This window comes from Ovis aries, chromosome 1 (genome assembly GCF_016772045.2).
Source record: "Ovis aries strain OAR_USU_Benz2616 breed Rambouillet chromosome 1, ARS-UI_Ramb_v3.0, whole genome shotgun sequence".
Taxonomy (NCBI): Eukaryota; Metazoa; Chordata; class Mammalia; order Artiodactyla; family Bovidae; genus Ovis; species Ovis aries.
Genome location: NC_056054.1, coordinates 266,249,058 through 266,263,018, shown reverse-complemented (window position 1 = coordinate 266,263,018; position 13,961 = coordinate 266,249,058). Strand labels below are relative to the sequence as shown.

At 45.1% G+C, this 13,961-nt stretch overlaps 1 protein-coding gene across 20 annotated transcripts in view; it reads right to left on the bottom strand.

The window, feature by feature from the left end:
* Positions 1–13,961, bottom strand: part of PCBP3 (poly(rC) binding protein 3) — a 234,803-nt gene that overhangs the window by 96,141 nt on the left and 124,701 nt on the right. For 6 of the 20 annotated variants that reach the window (XM_060406306.1, XM_042237902.1, XM_042237917.1 and 3 more), the window contains one exon: positions 868–949. The exons of the other annotated variants lie outside the window; for them this stretch is intronic. The gene's annotated coding sequence lies outside the window, so the exon portion shown is untranslated. The remainder of the gene's footprint in view (positions 1–867; positions 950–13,961) is intronic. 20 annotated transcript variants of the gene reach the window in all.

Sequence of the window (13,961 nt, the reverse complement as noted above, 5' to 3'; positions counted from 1 at the left end):
CCTCACCCTTTCTTAAATGTCACCTCAGTGAGGCAACCCCGACACTCCTGTGGGTCCCTGGTGGGCCCTGCTGGGGAGCACGCGCACTTGCTTGTCCCTCGCCCTCCCCTTCCCTAGGCATGGAGCGCGTCACCTCCGGACTGCTTAGGCGGCATCTACCGCTGACGCTGTCTCTGGGGACAGAGCCCATCAGTGTGTCTGCTGATGGATGCGACCCCTCCCAGAGCCAGACCGGGTGCAGACGGTAGATCTGAGCTGTCTGCCCAACAACTCTGCAGACTCCGGGACAGCAGCCCTACCCTCCCAGCCTCATCTAAAATTGTTCCTGAAATCAGTTCCGATTCTGAAGCATCTCATCTCCTTCACTCTGCTCCTAGGCCAGTGACAGAGTGGCCATTCTGTGTGGCTCAGGAGGGGCAGCAGCACGCAGCCCGACCGCATCGCTGCAGGAACCAGCGTTCCTTCTCAGTTCTCTACAAACCACCCTGTTGAAGGAAACGGACACACAAAAAGCACATCCGAGAGGCTGTGAGCACCAGCAGGTGGGAGCCCACCCCCAACAGGGGCCTCTCCACATGCCTGGTGGCCAAGCCGGGTTACTGGGAGTCACAGAATGACTGAGAGTTAAGAACCTGGAGAGAAGTGGTCAAGCAAAGGGTCAACCAGAAGTGAGGACCAGGCCCGGCGTTGGGATGGGAGGGGAAGGTCAGATCTGGGCTGAGGTGGGTCAACCGACAGGCACTGAGGTTGGGCGCAGGCAGGGCACAGGTGGCAGAGCAGGCCGGGGGGAGGCGGGGGTCACAGGCGTCACTGGCTGGAACGGGGGGGCCGGGCGAGCAGGTCACCAGCGGGGGTAGATGAGAGTACCTGCGAGCGGCTCCTCCTCCCGGCCTGGGGACGCCTGTCCTGCCAGCCCGCCTGCTTCCCCGTGGGCAAGGACACTGTCCATCTACCAAAAAGCAAGGGAAAAATGTCACGTCACTCGATGAGCTTGGCACGCCCGAGATCCCGCTCAGCCCCGCTTGTTCCCGGTCATCCTCACGTGTGGAGGCTCATAACACCTTTATACGTGAAATTTGTTTTGCATCTGTTAGCAATTGTTATAACAGAAATACATTTAAAAGCTGGCAACACACTTGAAGAGGTGTCCGGGTGCTCTGGGCCCAGCCAAGCGCTGCGTTCCCTTAATGGAGTAAAGTGTGGAGGAGGGGGCCCTGCCCTGGACGGGGTTACCCTCCTGAGGCTCCTCAGCGGATGCCAGCAGCAGGAGAACGCTTCCAAAACACTCTGAAACCGCAAGGTCCAGTCATTATTCTAATCCTACCTAATGAAGAATGTTCCAGAAATATAGGCTGGGTTATGAAAATGCAAAAAAATCTTTACAAGGAAGAGACACTAACAATTTCTAAGCACTTGTTACTTCCAGCGCTCTCACGCCTGTTCTCTCACACACTCTGGCGGGGTGAGGAAGCAGTCATCATCACCACTTCACAGAGGAGCCTCGGGCTCGGAAGAGAGCAGTCGTCAGGGTTGCAGGGCTGGCAATGCCCACCGGAAGATTCTCACTGACCTGGCCGGAGACCCTGCAAGGGCGCTGGCCGCTCTGGGATGTGTGCACTCTCTTGGCGGGGGCGGGATGCTCCCTCGGAGGGCACGGGCAAGGGTGGGGCTCCTGGCCTTCACAGCACTTCAAGTGACTGCGTTCCGTGCCCCGTCTCCCTAGGGACAACAATGATGCCAGAATACTCTCCACTTGCTGCGTTCCCCAGTGATGGCTGACTTACTTCATGGTTCACGTTTCAATTATTAAATAATATTAACATCATGAATTTGACATGACCTTGGCAATGCATATAGATTCCTTTATTAATGTAACTATTAAAACTTTTCATGGTCGTGGGCGGTTTTCATAACTCTTCAAAACTATAGATACTTAAATATAAAGAGTAAACATTTAAACAATGGAAAATAAGACTCTCTGGTAGCATTTCTGAGCTCAGTCACTCTTAACACTGCCCGGTGGATCCATCTATCACGTTCCATGCACATGGAAGGAACATTAGTGTCCATTATGCACCTGGCATGTGATTCTTTACCATCAATGCATCTTAGAACTTTTTGACTCAGTACAATCAGAGGTACCTTGGCATGAGATGTGAAATACTGCCAAAATCATCTCCAGATGGGTCTCTGCAAATTACATCCCCATCAAATTCCTGAATGCTGTTTCTCTAGCCACTGCCAATGCAATTCACTCTCACTCTTAACTTTGACAAAGTGAAGGACGAAAACTGTTACCACAGTTTAATTGTTGACACTTGAAAGCTGTAAACATCTTGAATGAGGCTGAGCTCTTCCTCATATTTACCAAGTATCTGTACTGTGTGTGGGGCCTCATCCACTAAGCAGGACAGGCGATGACTCACAAGGATGAGTCAGGAGTGACCATAGTTACAACCCCCCACTGCCCAGTGTGAGTCCTCATCGAGCTATTTTTGGCTCTTTTGCTAGTAACTCTGGATGATGCTCTTAAATCCCTGTGCACTGATTAGTTGGCCCGAAGAGCATGAAATGCATGACTGGCGCCCCTGTCCCCTCTGCACACCCTGCTCCCACCTCCCTCCCGTCACTGCTGTGGACACTGCTGCTGCCACCTAATGAACAAGGTCTGCAATACCAGATCCCCGACCTCGACAGCCCCTCATTCCTGGAACCCTGCTCCTGGGTCCCCACCAGCCTGTCTGTGGCCCTTCTCCCTGACTCCACTGCACTGCCTGGAGTCTGGCTCCATTTTCAAGGAGCCCTGCCAGTGAGGGTGCATACACATCACTTCTCCCCAGGACCTCACATGTCTGAAAATGGATTATTGAGAAAATTCTCTTCCCTAAAGATTTTGTATACTTTCTCTGGTGAAAATTGCCATGGAAACATCCAGGGCTAGCCTAATTGCTCTCCCTTATACATGATACAAACATAAATAGCAAAATGGGTAGGAACTGAGAAATACTTCATAAAGGAAGAGGTCTAAATGACCAATAAGTAAGTAAGTAAGTAAGTGTTAGTCGCTCAGTCGTGCCCGACTCTGCGACCCCATGGACTGCCGCCCACCAGACTCCTGCGTCCATGAGATTTTCCAAGGAAGAATACTGGAGTGAGTTGCCATTTCTTTCTCCAGGGGATCTTCCCTGACCAGGGATCGAAACTGGGTCTGCTGCACTGCAGGCAGATTCTTAACCAACTGAGCTATGAGGGAAGCCCGTATAAGCACAAGAAAACGTGCTCAGTCTCATATTGGTCAAAGGTGTGCAAACTAAAACTAGAAATAGATGCAAATACATGGACCTCCCTGGTGGCTCAGCTGGTAAAGAATCCACCTGCAGTGCAGGAGACCTGGGTTCGACCCCTGGGTTGGGAAGATTCCCCGAGGGAAGGGAAAGGCAACACACTCCAGTACTCTTGGGCTTCCCTGATGGCTCAGTTGGTAAACGATCCTCCTGCAATGTGGGATACCTGGGTTCGATCCCTAGGTTGGGAAAATTCCCCTGGAGAAGGGAAAGGCAACCCACTCCAGTATTCTGGCCTGGAGAATTCCACAGACTGTATAGCCTATGGAGCATGGGGTCGCAAAGAGTCAGCCACAGCTGAATGTGTTTCACTTTCACTTCACACACCCACTGAAGGTGAAGGTGAAGGTGAAGTCGCTCAGTCGTGTCCGACTCTTTGCGACCCTGTGGACTGTATCCTACTAGGCTTCTCCATCCATGGGGTTCTCCAGGCAAGAATACTGGAGTGGATTGCCATTTCCTTCTCCAGGGGATCTTCCCGACCCAGGGATTGAACCCAGGTCTCCCGCATTGGAGGCAGACGCTTTAACCTCTGAGCCACCAGGGAAGCCCTCTGCCTTAATATGATAGTCTGGCAACACCCTGCCAGGTGCTGGAGAGGGCGAGGTGCACTGGGACTCCTAAACACCAGTCACTTAGGCTACTATTTTCTTCTGAAAAATCCCTCTACTAAATAGGAAAAAACCATGTATCCACTAATTATAAAAATTATGATGCATTCAATCCCCACCAAAGATAACCAAACCATTTTTACAGGTAGAAAAGTATTTAAATTAACAGTGAAAACAAATTTATAAAAGTAATAAGCAGATGAGAAGTAAATAAGCAGATTGCGCACTTGCACGAATGGGATGTAAGCAAGACTGATGGTCTGAGCTGGGGAGGCGGGGCTTCCCAGGGAACCCTGTTGCAGGACAGTCCCTGGGGGTACCCTTTGGGAGGCACATCATCATTTCTGCACTGTTTTCTTCACCGACTTACAAACATTTCTGAGGGTCACAGTTGTTTTGCACTCTGAGTGCATTTACAAGTAGAGTTCCAGCACAGCCAAGCACATTAGGATCTAAGGATGGGTCCCAGGCTGGGGAAAACCCAGACACACAGAACCAGACCCAGAACCATGAGCTGGGGAGGTCTGTCTACATCCTCTCACAGAATGGACACACACAGGGTGCTGCTACTCATCTAGACACGTGCACGAGGACACTCCTGCCATGTCTTCTGTTGTTCAGTCCGTCAGTCGTGTCTGACTCTACAACCCCATGGACTGCAGCATGCCAGGCTTCCTTGTCCTTCACCGTCTCCTGGAGCTTGCTCAAACTTATGTCCATCAAGTCAGTGATGCCATCCAACCATCTCGTCCTCTGTCACCACCTTCTTTTCCTGCCGTCAATATTTCTCAGCATCAAGGTCTTTCCCAATGAGTTGGCTTTTTGCATCAGGTAGCCAAAGTATTGGAGTGTCAGTTCCAGCACCAGTCCTTCCAATGAATATTCAGGGTTGATTCCCTTTAGGATTGACTGGGTTGATCTCCTTACTGTAAAGGGACTCTTAAGACTCTTCTCCAGATTCACAATTCCAAAGTATCAGTTTTCCAGCGCACGGCCTTCTTTATGGTCCAACTCTCACATTCATACGGAACTACTGGAAAAATCATAGCTTTGACTATATAGACCTTTGTTGGTAAAGTGATGTCTCTGCTTTTCAATATGCTGTCTAGGTTTGTCACAGCTTTTCTTCCAAGAAGCAAGCATCTTTTAATTTTGTGGCTGCAGTCACTGTCCACAGTGATTCTGGAGCCCAAGAAAATAAAACCTGTCACTGTTTTTACTTTTTCCCCTTCTATTTGTCATGAAATGATGGGACCAGATGCCATGATCTTAGTTTTTTGAATGCTGAGTTTTAAGCCAGCTTTTTTCACTCTCCTCTTTTACTTTCATTAAGAGGCTGTTTAGTTCTTCGCTTTCTGGCTCTAGAGTGGTATTATCTGCACATCTGAAGTTTTGGTGATATTTCCCCTCCCAGCAATCTTGATTCCAGCTTATGTTTCATCCAGCCTGGCATTTGGCGTGATGTACTCTGCATATAAGTTAAATAAGCAAGGTGACAATATACAGCCTTGACGTACTCCTCTCCCAGTTTTGAACCAATCCATTGTTCTATGTCTGGTTCTAACTGCTGCTTCTTGATCTGCATACAGGTTTCTCAGGAGACAGATAAGGTAGTCTGGTAGTCTCATCTATTTAAGAATTTTCCAATTTGTTGTAATCTACAAAATCAAAGGCTTTAATATGAAATAGAAGTAGATTTTAAATGAAACAGAAGCAGATTATTTTTTGGAATTCCCTTGCTTTTTTGCCAACAGATGTTGGCAATTTGATCTCTGGGTCCTCTGTCTCTTCTAAATCCAGCTTGTACATCTGGTAGTTCTCAGTTCACATATCGTTGGAGCCTAGCTTGAAGGATTTTTCTGGTGGAAATGGTTACATCAAGGAATTGGTGAATGTCCCTTTTTTGGAGCCATAGTGCTGTAACACCACTCCTAATGGTTTATTTACTTAATTTTGGAGGTAAAAAATTCATTGTAGAGAGGGGGGAAAGGATGCTGCTCTCTAAAATCTGGTGTAGTTTTGAGAAGCAGTGGGAAGAGGTGATTGCTTGAAACGTCATATTGTGGTAGGGTCTGCATTTTACTGCTACGAGTACAGACTTTGGGGCCTAAGCCAGCAAAGTAGAATGAGTGTATAAGCCAGGATATGACGATTCCACTCAGGACACACACCCAGAGTGGTGTGTGCATGCACCAGCCACGAGACACGCTAGATACAGCTCTGAGAGCAATGTGTGTTGTGTGTGTGTGTGTGTGTGTGTGTGCGTGTGTGTGTGTGTGTGTGTGTTAGTCACTCAGTCATGTCTAGGCCACAAGGCTCCTCTGTCCATGGGATTCTCCAGGTAAGAATTCTGGAGTGGGTTGCCATACCCTTCTCCAGGGGATCTTCCCGACCCAGGGATTGAACCTGGGTCTCCTGCATGCAAGCAGATTCTTTACCATCTGAGCCACCAGGGAAGCCCCCTGAGAGCAATGGGCCATCTTTAATTCTGGTTGCTCTGAAGGTTTTCTTTGCTGTAGTTTTTAGGAGTCCAGCAATGATGCCCATACATGAAAAATTACTTTTGTTTGCTTGTTTGCTTGCTTCTTTATTTATTCATTTCAGGGTCAGCTGTTTCAGAATTGAGCATATCATCCAATGCTTTAGAAAACTCCATGGCCTTTCTGAAATCTCCCCTCTTCCTGGGCTACTCATTACACACATGAGATCTTCTGACTCCATCCCACAGGTCTCTCACATTGTATTATTCTAGTCTCTTTTCTCTTGTGCTTCAACACTTCACTGAACCAGTGCCCACTTCACGAAGCCCGAGTCCAGTGTTCTGTTACAGACATCCAGTGAAATTATTCATTTCATATCCTTTATTTTTTTAATTCATAGGATTTTGAAATCATAGATTATGATTTCACTGGAAATTTTCTATTTTTAATATATTCTTTTTTTTGAATTAATAATCTTCATTGTTTTAAAGTTTTTGTCTGGTAGAGCAATTATATAAGTCCTCTGTGGTTTTAGTTCTCAGATCTTGTTTTTTGCTCACTGGTCCACTTTTAACGTTTCACTTAATATTGAACATTGTGGTTGAAAATAATTTGGGCTCTAGACAATGTTATCTTGCTCCAGAAAAAGGGTCCTGCTTTCTTCTTGGCAAAAAAAATCAGTCAGTCAGTCAGCTTTGAGATATAATGGACATATACTCAGATGTGCATATATTGTGTACACACTGAAAAGTTCCATCGCATGTGTACATCCATGAAGTCATCACCAGTCAGGATAAGGAACAGGCACATACTGGTGTTCTCTGCGGCCATCTGCAATCCCTTCCTCTCTGCTTTGCAACAACCATCATGTCCCAAGCAACCTCTGACTTGCTCTCTGACACTACAGAACTCACCTTCTCTAAAAGTTTATATAAATAAAAGCATACTGGATGCACACTTCTGGTCCGACTACTTTTACTCAGCTTAATTGAGATTCCCCAATGTCATTGTGTGACCATACACCACAATTTGTGTGGTCATTCATTTATGGATAGACATTTGAGATGTTCCAGTATTTCAGTTTATTAAAAAACAAATTTCTGCAAGCATTCTTGCTCAAGTTCAGTTCAGTTCAGTCGCTCAGTCGTGTCCGACTCTTTGCGACCGCATTAACTGCAGCCAGTTAACTGCAGCCAGGCCTCCCTGTCCATCACCAACTCCCAGAGTCTACCCAAACCCATGTCCATTGAGTCGGTGATGCCATCCGACCATCTCATCCTCTGTTGTCCCCTTCTCCTCCTGCCCTCAATCTTTCCCAGCATCAGGGTCTTTTCAAATGAGTCAGCTCTTCACATCAGGTGGCCACAGTATTGGAGTTTCAGCTTCAACATCAGTCCTTTCAATGAACACCCAGGACTGATCTCCTTTAGGATGGACTGGTTGGATCTCCTTGCAGTCCAAGGGACTCTCAAGAGTCTTCCCCAACACCACGGTTCAAAAGCATCAACTCTTCTGTGCTCAGCTTTCTTTATAGTCCAACTCTCACATCCATACATAACTACTGGAAAAACCATAGCCTTGACTAGACGGACCTTTGTTGACAAAGTAATGTCTCTGCTTTTTAATATTCTGTCTAGGTTGGTCATAACTTTCCTTCCAAGGAGTAAGCATCTTTTAATTCCATGGCTGCAATCCACCATCTGCAGTGATTTTGGAGCCCCCCAAAATAATTCTTGCTCAAAGCTTTGTATGAATATATGCTTTCATTAAGACTGGGTAACACCTGATAGTGGAATGACTGGTGGGGTGTATATTTAACTAGCTTTTTGGCTTAACTGCCAAAATGATTCCAAAGCAAAGATACCATTTTACATTCTCACAAGCAGTATGGGATGGTCTCCATCTTTGCCAGTGCTTGGCAGATGGGTCACACCAAGGAATATCTCACTGTGAATTTAATTTTGCATTTAGCTAATGACTAGTGATATTTAACTTCTATTCATGTACGTATTTGCCATCCACACATTTTCTTTGGTGAGGTGGATGGTTAAATCTTTTGGTCATTTTTAATTATGTTGTTTGTTTCCTTAGTATTGCATTTTAAGAGTCAGTTATACATTCCAGATAAATTCGATTTGCAAATATTTTCTCTCAGTGTGTGGTTTGTCTTGTCATTTTCTTAATACTGTCTTTTGGAAAGTAGAAAATTTTAATTTTTTTAATTTATTGAGGTCCAATTTATAAACTTGTTTCTTTGATGGATAATGCTTTTAATGTATTAACTAAATAAACTTTGCCTAATGCAAGGTCACAAAAAAAACATCATTTTGTTCTTGGTGTATAAAATTTTAGCTTTCTGATCTGATTCAAATTAATTTTTATACATGATGGGAGATGTGGATGAACGGTCTTTTTTTCCTTTTTTTTTTTTTTTGCATCTGAATGTGTAATGGTGTTGCAGCACCATTTTTTGACAAAACTAGCCCTTTCCATTAAACTGCCTTGGCACTGTTGTTGAAAACTAACTGCCCATCTATGTGCAAGTCTGTTTCTGACCCACTGGTCGATTTGTCTCTCTTAACACCAACATCACACTGTCTTCATTACAGTATTTTAAAAATAAATCATGGAACCAAGTAGTGTTAGTTGTCACATTTCTATCAAAAAACCCCTTGTTTTGGGGGGGTTTTTTTGGAATTCTCCTTGGGAGTCCACTGAACTCACAGGCCAGTCTGAGGAGACTTAGTATCTTAACAACACTGAGTCTTTGTGCAATGTATAGTTCTCCATTGATCTGTCTTCAATAATTCCATTCAGCAATGTTTTGCTATTAGATGTACTGTTTTCCCATTTCTAATTATTTGTTGATAGTATAGAGAAATACACTTGATTTTTTTGTATCTTGTATACAGTAGCCTTGCTAAACCCAGTTATTCTTGCAGCCTCCTTTTGATGCTATAGGATATTCTACATAGACAAACATGTTGACTGAGAATAAAGACAGTTTTAAATCTTTCCTTCCAATTTCAATGTCTATTATCTCCTATTGAACTTGATAGAACCTCCTGGAAAATATGTAATAGAAGAGGTGAGAACATGTGTCCTTGCCTTACTCTCAGCTGCAGGGGAATGACTCACTGTTTCCACCTTGACAGCATCAGCTGTGAACCTATCACTGCTGCCATTCACTGGAAGCCTCCTTCTATTCCTAGTTTTCTGAAAGCTTTTACCTGGAGTGGATGCTGTGTGTGTTAGTTATTTAGTCATGTCTGACTGTTCGCAACTCCATGAACTGTGTAGCTCACCAGGCTCTTCTGTGCAAGGGATCTCCCAGGCAAGAATACTGGAGCGGGTTGCCATTCCCTTTTCCAGGGGATCTTCCTGATCCACAGATTGAACCCGGGTCTCTCCCATTGCAGGTAGAGTTTTTACTGTCTGAGCCACCAGGGAAGCCCCTGGAGTAGTATTACATTGTATCAAATACTTTTACTGCAGGTACTGAGATGATACAGTTTTTTGGTTTTGGTCTGTTAATAGGGTGAATTATATTGATGAAATTAAAAGACGCTTGTTCTTTGGAACAAAAGATACGACAAACCTAGACATTGTATTAAAAAGCACAGACATTGGTCCATATAGTCAAAGCTAAGGTTTTTCCAGTAGTCATGTATGCATGCGAGAGTTGAACCATAAACAAGGCTGAGCATCGCAGAATTAATGCTTTTGAACTGTGGTGTTGGAGAAGACTCTTGAGGGTCCCTTGGACTGCAGGAAGATCAAATCAGTCAATCCTAAAGGAAATCAATCCTGAATAATCATTGGAAGGACTGAGGCTGAATCTGAAGCTCCAATACTTTGGCCACCTGATGCAAAAAGCCAACTCATTGGAAAAGACCCTGATGCTGGGAAAGATTGAAGGCAGGAGGAGAAGTGGGTGATAGAGGATGAGATGGTTGGATGACATCACCGACACAATGGACATGAGTTTGAGTAAACTCCAGGAGATGGGGAAGGACAGGGAGGTCTGGTTTGCTGCAGGCCATGCGGTCGCAAAGAGTTGGATACAACGGAGTGACTGAACAACAACCAAACAACATATTGATTAATTTTAGAATGTAGATGATACTTTGAATTTCTGGGATAAAGTTCAATTAGTTATTCTATTTGACTGGCTAAAATTTTGTTGAGTTTTCATATGTTCATGAGAGGTACTCATCCATAGTTTTCTCTTCTTCTATCTTTGCCTGGCTTTATTATTAGGGTAATATTGGACTCAGAATAATTTTGGAAGTATTCCCTCCTTTTCAATCTTCTGGAAGAGTTTATATAGAACTGGCAATATTTCTTCTTTAAATATTTAATAATATTCCCTATTAAAGCCATTTGGTCCTGGAGGTTTTTCCTGGGCCAGAAGAAGTGGTTTACAACAAAATTCACTTTTAAATCTATTTTGGAGAATCAGGATAATCAACCTGTACTTGAGTTAGCTTTGATACTTTCTTTCAAAAAACAATATGCATTTCATCTAAAGTAATATAATGTGTTGGCATAAGGCTGATCATAGTATATCCATTCTTCCTGTCTGACTACAGGTTGATCAATTTCATCAATTTTTCTCAAAGAACTACCATTTGCTTTCACTGATATTCTCTATCATTGTTTCTAGTTTGTATTTCGTTAATTCCTGTTTTGATTCATATGATTTCCTTTATTCTGCTTAAAGTGATCTTTTCCTGGTTCCTTGAGGTAGAAGCTGAAGACATTTCTTCTTTACTAATGAGGTGTTTCATACCCTAAGTTTCCTTCAAGTGCTATATTAGTTACATGGCAAATACTGTGATGTGATGTGTTTTCATTTTCATTCATTTCAAAATAAGCACTTTTCATTTCTTTTTGGGTTCCTTCTTGGTCCATAGGTTATTTAGAAGTTTGACACTTAATTTCAAGTATTTTAGGATTTTTCAGATACCTTTCTATAACTGATTTCTAGTTTGATTCCATTATGGTCAGAGAATGTAGTTGGTGTAATGTGAAATCATTTAAACTTATTTTATGGCTCAGATCGGTTCTATCACACTTCAAACATGAACTGCTCAAGATTAAATCCTCTTTCAAACGCAGCCCACCCCCGGTGCTCTTCTCCTGGCACAAGTGGCCCTGGACAAGAAGTAGAGGGAGGGGAGGCGTCTGTAGGTTCCCGGGAGGCGCGTCTCTATGGTGGTGATGGCAGCGGATGACTACAGCCACTGTGCTCCTGCTCTGTCTGTCTCAAGCTGCAACTCCAGGAAAGCCAAAGTGAAGAAGGGTGTTCACCACATTTTCAGGGGATGGGTGATGGGTGAACAGTGCAGCAATTCATTGAGAAAACTGTGCATCCCAAAGGCAAGGGAGGGAAACTATGGCCTCAGCAGAAAATTTAGACTTTCAGGGAAAATATGAGAAGTAGGTCATTTTGACTGGAGAAGGCTTGGTTGCTCCAACATCTAGGGTTTGCACCTTTCTGGACTTAGCTAATATTTGGGAAGTAATGCAAATCTTAAAAGGAAAACTGTTCCTTAACCTAAAGAGTCCAAGCCTGCTATGAAGCCAAGTGGAGGGAAGGGAGGGGGTTCTCTGAGCAGCCCACCAGACACATCAAACACACCGAACTCCCCCTGCAGTACATGGAGCTGCCAGTCCTGAACCAAATTGTCCTATTTTCCTCAAATATAACAACTAAACTCAGATATGCTTTACCAGAGGAAATGCATATAGCTGAATTTGCCATCTAAAATAGTTCAGGTGATGACATGACCTAAGAACTGAATGGCCATCCTAAGAGTTATCTGGGTTCACCCCACACTTCACCACATCCCTCTGGCATCTCTGACTGTGGACCATGGACATGACCCCCCAGTGCCTCAAACCTTCATGATTTGTCTCTGAAATCCTTCCAATGTCTCCTTACCCTGAGCCTGCTCTGGACCCCTCGGTTCCTACCATGGGTTCTAGTTACACTGTATTCAGTCCCAGAGGCCATAAGTGGGCTAGCCCCGCTGCCTCTCCGCCGCCCCCTCACAGCCCCAGGAACCTGGACAAGGACACTTCATGGGACCTAATGCACCGGCTGCCCCCAGTTCTCCCTCCTCTGCTCCAGTCTGGCATGGGGGTAGAGCTGCACAACAGTGGCTGGCCTTGTGGCCACAGTCTTCAGTGACGTTGCCTGGCCCCCACCCCACTAATATTGTTTGGGACAACACGCTGCTCTGAAAGGGCTTAAAACTGACGTTTACTCTTTAGAAAGGGCAGTAGCATGTGAGATGGCTGGATGGCATCACCGACTCAATGGAGAAGAATCTGAGCAAAGTTCTGGAGATGGTAAACAGGGGAGCCTGGTGTGCTGCAGTCCAAGGGGTCACAAAGAGTTAGACACAACTGAGTACTTGAACAACAACAACTCTTTAGCCACCCGCCATAGTACACGGCTGAGTTTACCATCATCTCAGATTTCTCTGAGCCATCACCAAATACCCACCAAGTGCTCCAAATGAAACTGTAGTGCATTCACTGAACACGCCACCTGTGGGGCCCTGTGTGGAGTCATTACTTAGCCCAGCATCCTGGCCTCAAAATATACCATCTGTTGATGCGGACATGGGAAAGCTTAATGTCATAAAATCCAAAGACTGGTCCCAGGTGACAAAAGCCGCAGTGTCATGAGGAAGGTGTCACTCCATGGACAGTGACGCAGACTCCAGGCTACACAGGAGCAGAGAACAAACCCTCTGAGTGGTGCCAGAGGGCAGTGAAGGCACCTTTATGCCCCGCCACCCCAGTTTCTAATCAGTCAAGCAAAGAAATCAAGACAACAAAGACTCACACCACACGCATGGAGGTGACAGCACCGGTGGCTGGGAGGCCCCTCTGCAGTCCCTCCAGAGAAGCAGTGTGTGTGGAGGCTGGGGGTTGGGGAGACCAGGGTCCCACCAAACCGGGTGCCAGGAGGAGTCAGAGGCCACAGAGCCTCCTCTCAGCACCCTACGGGCTGCTGGTCCCCACAGCGATGTGAGGCCCAGCCCAAGTGAACTGTTGCCCAGCTCAAAGTCCACAGACCCGGGACAGGACTCAGGTGGGCCGATGCAGGATACATCTCCCACCTTGGGAGACAAGGCTGACTTCTGCTTCCAGGAGGAGAAACAGAAAAACACTGAAGCCATGAAAAAAAACTTATGCCACACAAAGAAAATACCAAAACACAGCAGGAGGTAGAAGAAGAACATATGTTCAGAAATATGTACAGAAAGAAACATAAGTGATTTTAGTCTGCAGCCTGCCATGTGCTTTCAGAGAAAGAAAACAAAAACTCATGAAACGGGAGATCAAAAAAATTATAAGACGGCATTCAAAAAGCAAGAGCAATTAGTACATCAAGAAACAAAGTTATAATAGAATTTAAAATTGCTTTAGACAAAATCAAGTCTAGACAAGCTGTAAAGAAATGTAGGGCTCTGGGACCTGATGGAGAACTTCCAGCAGGGGAGAGCGGG